Consider the following 14,549-nt stretch of genomic DNA (forward strand, 5'->3'; position numbering starts at 1 on the left):
AAAAAAAAAAAAAAAAAGCCAAAGACAAAGACAAAGAAAGGCTGAGGAAGTGCTCAGACTGAAGAGACATGACAGTTCAAAGCAATATGAGATCCTAGATGGGATCCTGGACCAGAGAAAACAATAGCTATTAGGACGAGGAGAGGAGGAGGGGAAGCAGGAGGAAAAGGAGGAGGAGGAGAAGGAAGAAGGAAAGAGGGAGAAGGAGAGGCGGAGGACAGGAAGAAGTGGAGAAGAGGGAGGAGGAGGAAGAGGGGGAGGAGAGAGAGAGAAAGGAGGACGGGGTGGGAGGGAGGAGAGATTTGTAGCAGCGGAGTGGGGGGGACATTATTGGGACATCGGCAAAATTTGAAGAAGGTACATAGATTATAGTATTGTATGAAAGATGCTAAATTTCCTGATTTTGATAATAGTACTGCAGTATTTCAGGGTTAAGAGGTGCCATATCTATAATTTACTTTCAAATGGTTTAGGTAATACATTTATTTGTATAGAGACTACTCTCTCTCTCTCTCTGTATTGGCGTGTGTGTGTGTGTGTGTGTGTGTGTGTGTGTGTGTGGAGAGAGAGAGAACAATAAACCAAATATGGCAAAATGTCAGTACTTTGTAAATCTGAGTGAAGGGAATATAGGAGTTCATTGTACTATTGCAATATTTCTCTAAGTTTGCAATCATTTCAAAACAAAAACTTTTTAAAAATCCAAACCAGGCCCCACACCGTCAGCGCAGAACCCTACATGGGGCTCGAGTTCACTAACTATGAGATCACGTCCTGAGCTGAGATCAAGAATTGGATGCTTAGCTGACTGAGCCACCCAGGCGCCCCTCAAAAAAAAGTATTTAAAAAGCAAAATCTGTTAGTAATGCATCTATGTCATTCCCATATTACTGGAATTAAAGTTTATTGATAAATGAAATGATGGTGATAGTAGATGGTACTTACTGTCAACACACTTCTTGGCAAAGTAAAATGTTAGAAACTCCAATGCTTTTTCCTGGTGTATGAAAATCTGGAAATACAAGAAGCACTATTTTAGTGTGTATCCCTGAAAGGACGCACTCCTGTCTTCATCCAGAGGCAGGACACAATGTGTCCTCAGTAATGGGCCAAGAACAGCCCTGTGGTGGCCTTATGGTGCATGAGGGACCTGCATGCACATATCTTCTTGGGCACCCATCCATAACACACAGCCCGAGTGCCCTTGGGAAGGGAAGTCCTGCCTGCCTTGCCATGTGACTGGCTGCCCAGGCTAGCTGTTGTGGGGCGCACCAGAACGATCATAGGAACAGAGTTGACATCACTGTCTCTTTTTGGAGACAGCAACAAGAGAGAGAGAAAGCCATGGCAAGTGATAAAGGTGGGCTCTTAAACTAAGCCCTTGGCTACATGGGGCTCGAGTCTTGATTGAAGGGGTAGGATTTAGCTAAGTTAGGGGAGAGGGTGATGATCTTCCCTTGGGGGTCCAGGAATACAGTCAGTAGGTGCTCAGAAAGTGGCAATCATAAACTCCAGGAAGCGGGCAGCCAAGACTCTGAGAATTAAACCAGCTTTTGCTTCCTTTACCAATTTTTGGTGGGAATATTTAGCTGACCAAACAGCTATCCAGGGTGTACCAGAGGGAAGGATGGGACGAGCTCCCCTCCTCCTCCATCGTCCCGGGAGGTCCTTGGAGGATACTGGAGCCTCAAGAGCAGGTGAGATTAGGAAACAGGGCTCCATCCCTTTGGGCAGGAAAAGCAGGAACTCGAATCTGCTCTGTGAACCCCAGCAGGCCCGCTGGACAGGAAGAGAGGATCCTGCCAGGCCTCTGCGTTCCACTGACAGCTCTGTGAACACAAGTGACAGTACAGACTGGGGGTGGGGCCCAAAGCTGGGCGGAAGCTGGAGTGTCAACTGGGGACACCTGCAGATCACATAAACTCCATCAGGCGGGTCAGGAGAATCTGTAATGGACTGGGGCAGTGATCCCAGATTCAAGGAGGGGTGGGGGGCTGAGTCAGGGACCATGCTGACAGCTGGGAGAGAGTAGTGTCTGGAGTCCCTGTTAAGAATGGATAGTGGTGACTTGGAGAAACAAGAAAACAGAAATAGCCATAAGGTTGTGAAAACAGGTAAATGGGTGAGAATAGGGTCGGGGGCCGAGCACCAGTCTTACTGCTGAAGGAGCTAAGTGAACTTGAGCTGTGGTGAGGGTCAAGCATCAGAGGTGGGGCTGAGTAAGGGTCTGAGGGAGACTGGGTCACTGGAGAAGGCAGGATGATGACTTAACGAGGGGTGGGGTGGGGTTGGGGAGGACAAAGACCAAGAGGGAAACCCTAGGTCCCTACAGGTGGACACTCAGCAGGTAAGAGTGTCAGAGGCAGGAAAGTTCAAGCCTATCCTCAAAACAGAAGTCTGGAGAGCAGAGGGTCATGGCGGATGGGATGTGGTCATGGGGAGGGGTCAGGAACTCCTGACCTTGCCTGCAGGGCTGGCTCTTGTCCACCGCTGCATCACCAGCTGAGCGCTCCGAGGCGGTGACCCTGTTTTACACAGGCCTGTCCCAGTCCAAGCAACGGCGGGAGAGTAGTTTTAGAGCTGCTGTGTAAATGTTCTGTTCGGACCAGGCAGAGCACAGGCCCCCGGGGAGGCACACGGCCGCGCTCTCCGCCCGAGGCGGTTATGCGGCCGGTGACGCCCCCCTCCCGGCCGGCCGCCGGGGCCCAGAGGGCTCCNGAGACCTTGACCCGGGCCTGGCCCCTGGAGAGAGCGCTGGGCCCCAGCGCGCGTCCCTCCGCACTCCCCCGGCTCGCCCGTTGGGGAGGCGGGGAGGCCGGGTGGCCGGCGGAGCCCCGAGCGGAGAGCCCCAGTGAGGACAGCGCGAGGAGAGCACAGGGTCCTACCACCTGCCCGAGCTGTGGGCCCCTGTGGCCAGATCCCGGGGAGGGCGTGGGCGAGATTCACAGCGGGGCGCGACAGCTGAGAGTCTGCTCGGGGCTCACTGCGCAGCGCCTGTGACCCGCACGAGGCTAAAGTGGAGCGTGGGAGGGAATCATTTGCGCCCCCGAGAGGGAGGTTTTGTTGGCCCACGGGTGAGGCAAACTGGAGCCCACGACAGCCACGTCCCCACCCCACGCGCCCACTCCGGGGCGCGGAAAGACGCCGCTGTTGTCATAGAAACACTTGCTTCGGAGCTCAGACCTCAGCCCACCGCTTGCAGTGAGGCAGGTTCTCCCGCCAGACCGGTACCCACGACGTAAAATGTGTGTCATTTATTAAGCCTGTACCCTGCACTCAGGACTGTGCCAGACACACAGATAAACCAGATTTGGGTGTTTGCAGCCTACCTTTCCTCCCTGTGCCACCTTGAAGCAGGATTTACCAACTCCTCTCACTCCTCCTTAAGATCCACTTACACGAATCTTGTAGATTTTTTTTTTTTTTTCTTTTTGAAGGCTTAGAGAGGAGCCCAAAGCAAGGGAATTTTACATATACATCAGGGTGCAGAATTTCCTTCCATTGGACATGTCTTCCCTTATTCGCCTTTTTGGGTGTTCCTCATGCACCTTTTATCTGAGAGGCCTCTGATTCTCGCCCAGTCCCAGGCACTCCCTCCAAGATGTCCCTCTTGGCCTCTGCATCTCTTCCCCTTCCGCATGCAGAGAAGACCAGCTGGGTGCTGCCTTCCCAGAACTGCTCTTGAAAAGGCAGGCTCTCGGCTCGCTGGACACGCTGCTAAACAAAGACCCTCACATCACCAGCGTTCCCCTTCTGCAGAGATAAGTAATAGTTTTTATTCCTGAAACGCGGTACCCTCTCTCATGAAATTGTCCCCCAAATCCACATGGGGTACATATTATTCCCATTTTACAGTTGAGGAAACTGAGGCTTGGGGAGGTTAAATAACATCCTCAATATCACATGTAATAAGGACTGAACTGGCATTTAAATGGAAGCAGTGAAGCTTTTGTCGTGCCCTATGCAGCCTCACGGTGGGGCAGTTTAAATAGCTGCATCTGATGTGATGTCTTCTGACCCCCTAGGAGCATTCATCACAGAATCGTTGCGTTTGTGGTGTCCCTTGCGTTATTCTGTGTTTCTTTGTTATTTGTACTTGAAGCACCATTTCTCTGATATAGAAATTATGTCAGGGGGCACCTGGGTGGCTCAGTCGGTTAACCGTCCTACCCATGGTTTCAGCTCAGGTCATGATCTCGCGGTTGGTGAGTTTGAGCCCCCCCATCGACTCTGTGCTGACAGTTCAGAGCCTGGAGCCTGCTTTGGATTCTGTATCTCCCTCTCTCTGCCCTTCCCCTGCTCACACTCTGCCTCTCTTCCTCTCCAAAATAAACATTAAAAAAATTTTTGAAAGAAAGAAATTATGTCAGAAAGTTAAATTGGATGATTTAACTCTCCACATTTATATTATTATTAATTAAATACACATGCAGCTGAGCTACATGGCCTCACTGAATCCTCCCAAGTCCCTACAAGATTAGGACAATGGTAAAGTAATTCCTTCTCATCCAACGTGAACTCCTTCATGGAAAATTTGGACAGTATTTTAACATGTAAGACCCACAGTGTCATAGATTTCAGATTAATTATAAATACTATATGAAAGTGGTATCTATACTACATGTTCATACTATAAATACTATATAAACACTTCTATGGTGATATCTATGTGCCAGGCACTGCTCTAAACACTTTACATATTCACTCGCTTGGTAACTACAACAACCCTATAAGATACTATTATTTTTTCAATGTGTTTTTTTTCAAGGGTATTTTAAAATTGAAGTTTCATTTACATAAAATAAAACATACAAAATTTAAAGTACAATTCTATGAGTCTTGACAAATGTAGGTACTCACGTAACCTTTACTTCAATCAAGATATAGAACATTTCCGGGGTGTCTGGGTGGCTTAATTGGTTAAGCATCTGACGTCAGCTCAGGATATAACCTCACAGTCTGTGAGTTCGAACCCCACATTAGGCTCTGAGCCTTCAGCATTCTGAGCCTGCTTTGGATTCTGTGTCTCCCTCTCTCTCTGTCCCTTCCCCAATTGCACTGTTTCTCTCAAAAATAAATAAACATTAAAAATATATATATAGAACATTTTCATCACTCCAGAAAATTCCCTCTGTCCTTCTTAGTCTATACCATCCAATAATACCACTGTTTCTTTTTTCTTATACCACTGATTAGCTTTGTTGTTTTTTTTTTTTTTACAGAACTTCATTTAAATGGAATCATAGTCCAGTTTAGCATAATTTAGCATAATCCATTTGAGATTAGTCATGCTTAAGCATGTAGGTATCATCAGTAGTTTGTTCCTTTTATTGCTGAGTAGTATTCTGTTGTATGAATACATCACAGTGTGCTTTCAGTTATTTGTTGATGGACATTTGAGTTGTTTCTAGGCTTTGGCTATTGTGATTTAAGCTGCTATAAACATTTGTAGGCTAGTGTTTCTGCGGACAAAGATTTTCATTTCTTTTGGTACTTAGAAGTTGAATAGTGTATATTTAACTTTATAGGACACTGCCAAATCATTTTCTAAAGGTTGTAAAGGTTGCTATTATACAAAAGAGGAAACTGAGGCCCTGCCAGTTTCCTTTATTGCCCCCAAAATAACTTGTCCAAGCATGTGCGTTCTGGAGTCTTTCTCTGGTTGAGAATGAGGGAGATTAAGAGAAAACTGGGGCTGGGAAGAGGGAAGGCTCTAAGGTGTGAGGGAAGAGGTTGTTAAACCCAAGGACAGCCAGCCTTGAGGGGCCCTCTCTCTGTCTGGGGGAGGGGCCGTACGCAGTCCAGCTGGGCCCCTGGGATCCAGCCTGGGGTGTGACAGACCACACCCCTTGGCCGGCCACAGCTCGCTCAGACTTCCGCACCAGGAAGCAAGACGGGTAAGCTAGCTGCCCTTTCCACCCGGGCTCCGGGGGAACACCAGGCTAGAGGTCTTCGCCCGGGATGATTCTACAGGGGGATCCACTCCACCTCCAGAGGCTGGTGGAGGACGCTTTCCACCTCTTGGAGGGGATCCGGGAGCCCCCCTCCGGCCTTGGCCAGAGTCTTTCAGACTTGGCTGCCCCTGCCGCCGCTGCCGCCCGCAGCCTGCACAGCACGCGCTGGGCTCTTACTCTTTTTGTCTCTTCTCCACTAAGTGATTTTTCAGGAGGCAGCTCACATGGAGAAGCGAGATCACATTTGTATCATAAAATCAAACATCTCAGCTGAATTATCCTTTGGCTGGAAAGACACCAACTCGAAAATTCTAACAATAGAGTTGTTGACACTGAGACAGGAGTGGAGGAAATAGATTTTTTATAGAGGGGAAATCGATTTTTAAATGTTGGCATTTGATACAGAGAGCCATTTGAACCAGAAAATACCATCCAATGTACAATAGGTAATTGACTAAATAGAGAGCAAACACATTTTCATCAATGAGATGGAAACTGTCTTTTAAAAATCTGAAGATCCACTCTCAGGAGGCTCAATTTACTTGTCCTTTCATGCTAATATTTTGATTTATTTGAAAAGGAGAAGTGAAAATGCATAAGAAGTGCTCATGATGCAAAGAGATGAAAGTCTGAGAGGCCTAATCAATCAACAAGTTGTCCTCAGACCCCTGCTGGGTGCCCAGGTTAGCCGCTGTGGAGGGTGCAGCAGAGGTGAGGGCTGGTGGTTTTGCTGGGGAGACAAGAATTGCACAGAAGAAGCAATTACCGAGTCGTACAAGATGATCTATACCATACAATAAAGTCACTAGCCATGAAAATTCACATGTCCCAAGACCATCATCATCCTACAAGCACTGCATTCCAAGTTCTCTGAGATCTTGTTACTTTTTAAGATTTAGCTTATTGAATAGGCAATACATTACCCAGGTTCGAACATTAGGAGATGTCTGAAACATTTTCACAAGTCTCCTTCCTGTGGTATCTCTTAGCTACTGGATCTCATCTGTTCCTCCTCCACCGTTATTAGTCTGATCCCAGAGTTTCTTTATGTGCCAATAAGGACACAGGAATAATCTCCCCTCATTTGCACAAAATGTAGCATACTGCTCACACGTTTCTGCATCTTGATTTTCCCCCTTAATGTATCTTGAAGATCTCTCCATGTCAGCATACAGAGAGCATCCTAATTTTTTTTAAATGTACTTTTCATAGTATGATGGTGTTCCACTGTATGGATGAGCCATGAATTAATTATCCAGTCCTCTTATCTATGGATATTTAGGTTGTTTCCACTATTTTTGCTATTAAAAACAATAAGGCAGGGCCCCTGGGTGGTTCAGTCATTAAGCATCTGACTTTGGCTTAGGTCACGATCTCACAGTTTTAAGTTTCAGCCCCACATTGGGTGAGTTTGTGTTTTGCTTCGGGTGAGCCCCACTTCTCTCTCTCTCTCTCTCTCTCTGCCCCTCATGGAATTCTCTCTCTTTCTTTGCCCCTTGTTCACGTGCACCCTCTCTCTCTCTCTCTCTTAAAACAAATCAAAAAAACAATAAGGCAATGAATGACCTAATGTACGGGGTATTTTTGAGATACATCCCTTGAGTGTATCTCACTCAAGGTGTAAAGGTAAGTGCATTTTCAGTTTTGAGGGATGTTGTCAAATGGCTCTCTGCAGAGGTTGTCCTACGCTACCTTCCTGTGTTTCCCCACACCCTCACCTACACAGTGTCTTTAGATTTTTGCCAAACTCTTAGTGAAGAATGTTCTCAGTGTTGCTTTAACTTGCACTGATGAACGAGGTTGAGTGTCTTGTCATATAAGTAAGGACCTTGGTATTTCTTTTCTGTGTATAATCTTTTATATCCTTTGCTCATTTTTCTACTAGGCTATTAGTGGGCTTTGTTTCTTGTTTTTGTTTTATTTTGAAGAGTCTCTGTATAAGAGGGAAACTAGATTTTAGTTATTCAAGTGCAGATATTTCCCCAAATTTTACATTATCTGTTGAAGCTTTGCTTATAGTATTTTTGCCACGCAAGAGTGTTTTCCTTTTAGTGTGGTTAAATATATCAATCATTTTATGTGTGTGTACGTGGCTGCTGGGATTTAGTCATAGATAAAACAATCTTCCCACTTTAAGGGAGGAGCTTATTAAAACAACAGAATATATTATATTTTTAAGAGACTTTTAAAAAGTTTATTGATTTATTATTTATTTAAATAATGTCTACACCCACCATGGGGCTTGAACCCACAACCCCCAAACCAAGAGTTGCATGCTCCACTGACTGAGCCAGCCAGGTTCCCCTTTATAAGACTCTTTACAAGGCATTCACTGCATATTGTTGATTGCCTACCTGCCCCACATTAGTACATAAGATAAATAAGCAAAATATGATCAAAAGTGACTGCTCTTTTAAACAGAAAAAATGTCCCGATTCAGATCATTTTAGACCATTTTACTTATTATGTTCTCATCACATAAAGAACAGAGATTTAATTCCTTGACCAATTGCCAGATTCAGAGCTGGAGAGCAGATTGGGAACTGGAGACATGAGAAAATCTCAACTTAGGGTATATTTTTATAGCATGTGCCCTTTCACATCAAAGGAAGAAGTATTCGTGAAGGGAATTGATGCCTCTAGTCTATATAAAACTATTACAGTAAATATTTTTGAATAGAATACTCAGGTAAGGCACAATCATAACAACTCTGGACCCACCTCAATCCATCAAAAATCAATACATATTTAGCAGGTGCCCGCTGTGGTGAGTCTCTGCTGAGCACTGTGGGGAATAGAGAGAGACTGAAGGGTCATTGTTCATGTTTACCCTTTAATATTTTGCATATTTTTGCACATATTTATATGACAATTTAGGTATTAAGTCATCTTTCTAAGGTGCTTATCTGGCAAATCATCCAGAAACGTTGGCCAGGAGAGAGCAAATATGAATAACGATGTGGTTTTTGTTACTAAAATTAAAAAAAGGAAAAGAGTTGATACTTCACTTCTCTTTCACCAACCTCAGGGGTGATGCAGAGGAGGTCAGACTGCAGCCTCCCTTGAATTGATGTATCTCGAGTTCTCTCTACATCTGCCCTCTTAATGGAGTGAATAGAGGTGGATGGTGGTCATCTTGCCACACCCTCCTTCCCCCTCCAATGCCTTCCATCTCAAGGGAACACTTTTATGACCATTGCCTTTGGGGCAATAATGTAGTATCCGTATAAAACATGAGTAATTACACAATCTTTTATTATCCCTATTTTTTATGCAGTACAGTGTACATGTTAATTGAATGTGCTGGGCGGGGGGGGCGGCAGTGACAAGAGGTAATGTTGAACGGTGAAGTCTCAAAATACATTCAGACATTTTTGCATTCATCCTTATGGAAATAATTCCCAGGTATAATTCCCAGGTAGTAGAGATGGAGGGAGGGCTACTAGACTTCATGCTCCTTTTTCGTCCTACAGTGTTTTTCTAGAAAGGGGCTTCCCATCCAGGAACTGTATTTCTAGCTTCTCTTAGGTCTAGGAGGGACCATGTGCTAAATTCACATTGATGGAATATGAACAGAAGTCACTGTGTACCACTGTCAAGCCAGGTTTAAGAGATGTAGTTGTTTTCTCCAAGTTCTCTCTTTGCTGACTGACTGCAGAGGACAATAAAGCCTTAGGAGTTGGTAGAACACTGTGATGGGGATGGGGATGGTGCCCTGGGCCTAAATCACCAAGGGAAGAATAGATACCCGCTGAGCAGGACCATAAGCACCGGACTGTTATGAGGGAGAAATATACCTCTGTGGTGTTCAATCTCTGAAATGTTGGGGTTCAGGCATTACAGCAGCTGGCATCACCCTAACTAAAACAAAAATCCTTTCATTATAGGGTGCTTTTTCCTGGGCTATCACTTCCATATGGAATGTAGATCAGTCGTCTCTCTCAGCTACATAAGTTTGGGGCCTCAGTCCTTTTTTTTTTTTTTAATTTTTTTTTAATGTTTTATTTATTTCTAGGCGAGAGAGAGAGAGACAGCGTGAGCAGGGGAGGGTCAGAGAGAGAGGGAGATACAGACTCTGAAATTGGCTCCAGGCTCTGAGCTGGCAGTCAGCACAGAGCCCGACGCGGGGCTCGAACCCACGAACCGCGAGATCATGACCTAAGCGAAAGTCGGACGCTTAACCGACTAAGCCACCCAGGCGCCCCGGGGCCTCAGTCCTTATGAAGGCTATCATTATATTGACTTCTGTCGTTAGCCATGTTCTCATTCAGTGACCTGGATGAACAATAGAAAGTCTGAAACAGAATTTGCAGACGAATACAAAGCTGAAACGGATGGCATGATGCTCAAGGAGAGAATCAAGATCCCACATTTTCTAGATTGGAATGATGATGGGTCAAAAGTAACAAGATGAAAGAGTGAAACCTTGCCCTTTGCAACTATGTGGATGGAACTAGAGGGTATTGTGCTAAGCAAAATTAGTCAGAAAGACAAGTATCACATGACTTCACTCATATGAGGACTGTAAGATATAAAATAGATGAACATAAGGGAAGGGAAGCAAAAATAATATAAAAACAGGGAGGAGGACAAAACATAAGAGACTCTTAAATATGGAGACCAAACAGAGGGTTGCTGAATGGGTTGTGGGAAGGGGGATGGGCTAAATGGGGGAGGGGCATTAAGGAATCCACTCCTGAAATCATTGTTGCACTGTGTGCTAACTTAGATGTAAATTAAAAAAATAAATTTTAAAAAAGTAACAAGATGAAATTTAGGCATGTATTGAAATGATATGCTTTCAGGGGCGCCTGGGGGGCTCAGTTATGTAAGTGTCCAACTCTTGATTTCGGCCCAGGACATGATCCCAGGGGCATAGGATTGAGCCCTGCATCAGGATCCACACTCAGTACAGATTCTCTCATCTTAAGATTCTTTCTCTCTCCCTCTCTGCCTCCCTCCATCTCTCTCCCAAAATTAAAAAAAAAAAAAAAAGATATGCTTTCATAGACAGTGGTTTGAAACACTTGCAGTGATTCATACATTATAATGAGTGGGGGTATACAACATATGATAAGCAATGAAAGAGAAAAAGGATCATTTCTGCCAGGTGTAAGGGAAAAGTGATTTTTGTACTCCATGAGATGCTTATTCTCCAGTTACCTGAATAAAGAACCTGGGTCAGAATGCTTTGAATGGTCACCTATATACTTTGAGTGGGTTCACCCCTCCAGACACGGAGACCTCCCTCCACCTGGAAGACCTTGTTTATTTGAAGAACAAGACACACATCAGAAAGACTGGATTCAAAAAGATGAAAACCTACAGCTCGTGTGTAAGCATCAACTATATTCAAAGAAAATAAATAAAACCTACAGCTTTTAAAATTCATTAAAACTCACACTTATAGAAAAATGGGGTCTCATTCTATGTCACACTGTCTAGGTGCTGACCTCAGTGGTGAAATGGAATATGGTTCTGTGTGAAATCACCGTAACAATAATCACTCATCTTTACAGGGCTCTGGAATTGCGCCATCCCATATAAATATAATGTAAGTCATGTATACAATTTTAATTTTCTAGTAGCCACATTAAAAAAATAAAAAGAGGGGTGCCTGGGTGCCTCAGCTGGTTGAGTGTCTGACTTAGGCTCAGGCCACTATCTCACAGTTTGTGGCTTTGAGCCCCGCGTCGGGCCCCGTGCAGACAGCTCAGAGCCTGGGGCCTGCTTTGGATTCTGTGTCTCCCTCTCTCTCTGCCCCTCTCCCCGCCCACACTGTCCCTCTTTCAAAAATAAATAAACACTTTAAAAAATTAAAAAAAAAGAAACAGGTGAAATTAATTCTAGTAATATATCTTACTTAATGTGATATATTATCATTGTGACATATATTTCATATGAAAAATTATTAATGAGATTCCTTGCATTCTTTTTTTTCCCTAGTAAATATTCAGAATCTGTATGTTTCCCACTTGTAGGACATGTCAATTCAGAGTAGCCACATTGCAAGTGTTCAGGAGGCACACGTGGCCAGTGGCTGGTGGAATGGCACAGTTGTAGTGAGGGACATTGTCTCATCTAATCCTCTGCCGTAGGTATTATTAGTCACATTTTACAGATAATGAAACTTCTGCAGAAGTGAAGTGATTATTCCAAGACGCACAGCCCTAATGGAAGAATCAGGGCTCAAACCCAACTTTCCCAATGGGCAGTGTATCCCAATGTAAGTGGGTTGACGTGGAATCACATGGAACTGGCTTCAAATCCTGACTCTGACGGTTACTTGACTGTGTTACCTTTGGCACATTTGTTTTTTTTTTGTATCCTGACACTTGGTTTCATTATCTGAAAAACAATGATATTAAGAACCCTCATAGGCTACCGTGGGATTAAATGAGACAATGCATGCATAGTGTTGGTCACAGTGCAGCGCCCACCCATGGCAAGTAGCATGGTCATTACCTTGACAACATGCCTGGTGCTCTTTCCACCTTCCCCACACCGCTTCCCAGGAGCTTCTTCCATTCAACGAAGGTTCATTCATTTTTTAAAAATTTTTATTTATTTAAAAAAATTTTTTTAATGTCTTATTTATTTCTGAGAGAGAGATAGAGACAGCATGAGCAGGGGAGGGTCAGAGAGAGAGGGAGTCACAGAATCCGAAGACAGTCTCCAGGTTCTGAGCTAGCTATCAGCACAGAGCCAGACGCGGGGCTTGAACCCACGAACCGTGAGGTCATGACCTGAGCTGAAGTCAGACGCTTAACCGACTGAGCCACCCAGGTGCCCCTCATTTTTTTAAAAGATTTTTTAATGTTTATTTATTTTTTAATATTTTTATTTATTTCTAGGAGAGAGAGAGAGACAGCATGAGCAGGGGAGGGTCAGAGAGAGAGGGAGACACAGACTCTGAAACGAGATCCAGGCTCTGTGCTGGCAGTCAGCACAGAGCCCGATGCGGGGCTCGAACCCATGAACCGTGAGATCATGACTTAAGCGCAAGTCAGATGCTTAACCGACTAAGCCACCCAGGCGCCCCAATGTTTGTTTATTTTTGAAGGAGAGACAAAGCATGAGTGGGGGAGGGGCAGAGAGAGGGAGACACAGAATCCAAAGCAGGCTCCAGGCTCTGAGCTGTCAGCACAGAGTCCGAGGCGGGGCTCGAACTCATGGACTGTGAGATCATGACCTGAGCCGAAATCAGATGCCCATCCGATGGAGCCACCCAGGTGCCCCTACGTGGGTTCATTCTTGATGGGTAACTCAGTGACGGTTCTGACCCCAAGGGCCTCAACCCTCTTTATCAGAGCTACTTTGCTGTGGATCTTGTTTAAATACACTGTTGCCATCTTCCAACAGCCCTGGGTGTGATGACTTGACAAACCACAAAGCAAACCTGAAAATGTTGGATGCCAACCACACGGTGCCATTCTGAGATCCCCCACTGAAGAGCCACCTCATGGCTTTGGGGGTCATAGGAATCCTTGTCACTTGGTTCTGGGACTGTTCACTCCTTCTTCAAGGCCTCTGCAATCCGCACAGCGGACAGGAGGAGGGTGAATGTCCCCAGGCAGGACCTGGGGTTCTCGTAGCCTCCTCCCTGCCTGGCACTGATATGCTCACTTATCTGCAATGTTGTAACATGACCCCGTCCCCCAGAGCCAGGTTTAACTGACCGCAAGTCAGTAACAGTGTTTTTTACCACGCCGAGCGGAATACTTTAATAAAATATGGGGTTGGAGTATCGAGCCCACAAGTAGAAATATTGTGGTGCTCACACAGGCAGTGAGCACTGGTGAGGGACTGCCTCCGAAAGTGTTTTCTTTGCCACCGTAGAGCAAGGAGTTTGCTGAAGACAAGCTCTCCAAAGCTTGACACGTAATGAAGTGAATCCTAGTCCATCCACTCGCTCAACAAATGTTTATTGCGCCCCTACCACGGGCCAGGTGTGCAGGATGCTGCCGATGCAATAGTGGGCAAAGGACAAAATTGCTGCCTCCCATGACCTTATCTTCCCGAGGGGGATGTAGATAGAAATCAAATATAGGATTACAAACTCGTAAGAGCTACAGAGGGGAGGGAGCAAACCTCCGGGAGATCTGATCTGGTCTGTGGGTCGGAGGAGGCTGCCCTGAGAAGTAACAACTGAGCTGAGGAGGCACAGCCGTTGTGGGGGAGACGGGGGTGAGGGAGGTGTCTTGGCAGGGGGGAAAGTGTAGCAAGGATCATGCTGGAGTCCCCTCAGGGGCCAGGATACCAGAGGCGGCTATCGAGAGCCTCTCTGATATGAAGGCCGACTCCATGTCCTGGGAAAATGGCAGAGAGATTTGGGGATTCAGGTTAGACTCTGGGGGCCACAGCCAGCAGCCTGAAATAAGAAAAGTAGACATGCTGCCTCCAAGTTCTGAGAGAAGCAAGCCTGGTGGGCAGGCTGGAGAGGGCTGGGCTACGTGACAGCATCCGGGGAAACTAGCTGGTGGCCCACTCAAGCCAGACTGTTCGGGATTTGGCCAGACTCGGGAGACAGCTAGGCTTGGTGATGGTGGAGGAAGCTCTCACCCCCTGAACTGAGGGGAGGGGGGGGGGGACAGC

The sequence above is a fragment of the Crocuta crocuta genome, unplaced genomic scaffold (assembly GCF_008692635.1).
Source record: "Crocuta crocuta isolate KB4526 unplaced genomic scaffold, BGI_CrCroc_1.0 scaffold102, whole genome shotgun sequence".
Lineage (NCBI taxonomy): Eukaryota > Metazoa > Chordata > Mammalia > Carnivora > Hyaenidae > Crocuta > Crocuta crocuta.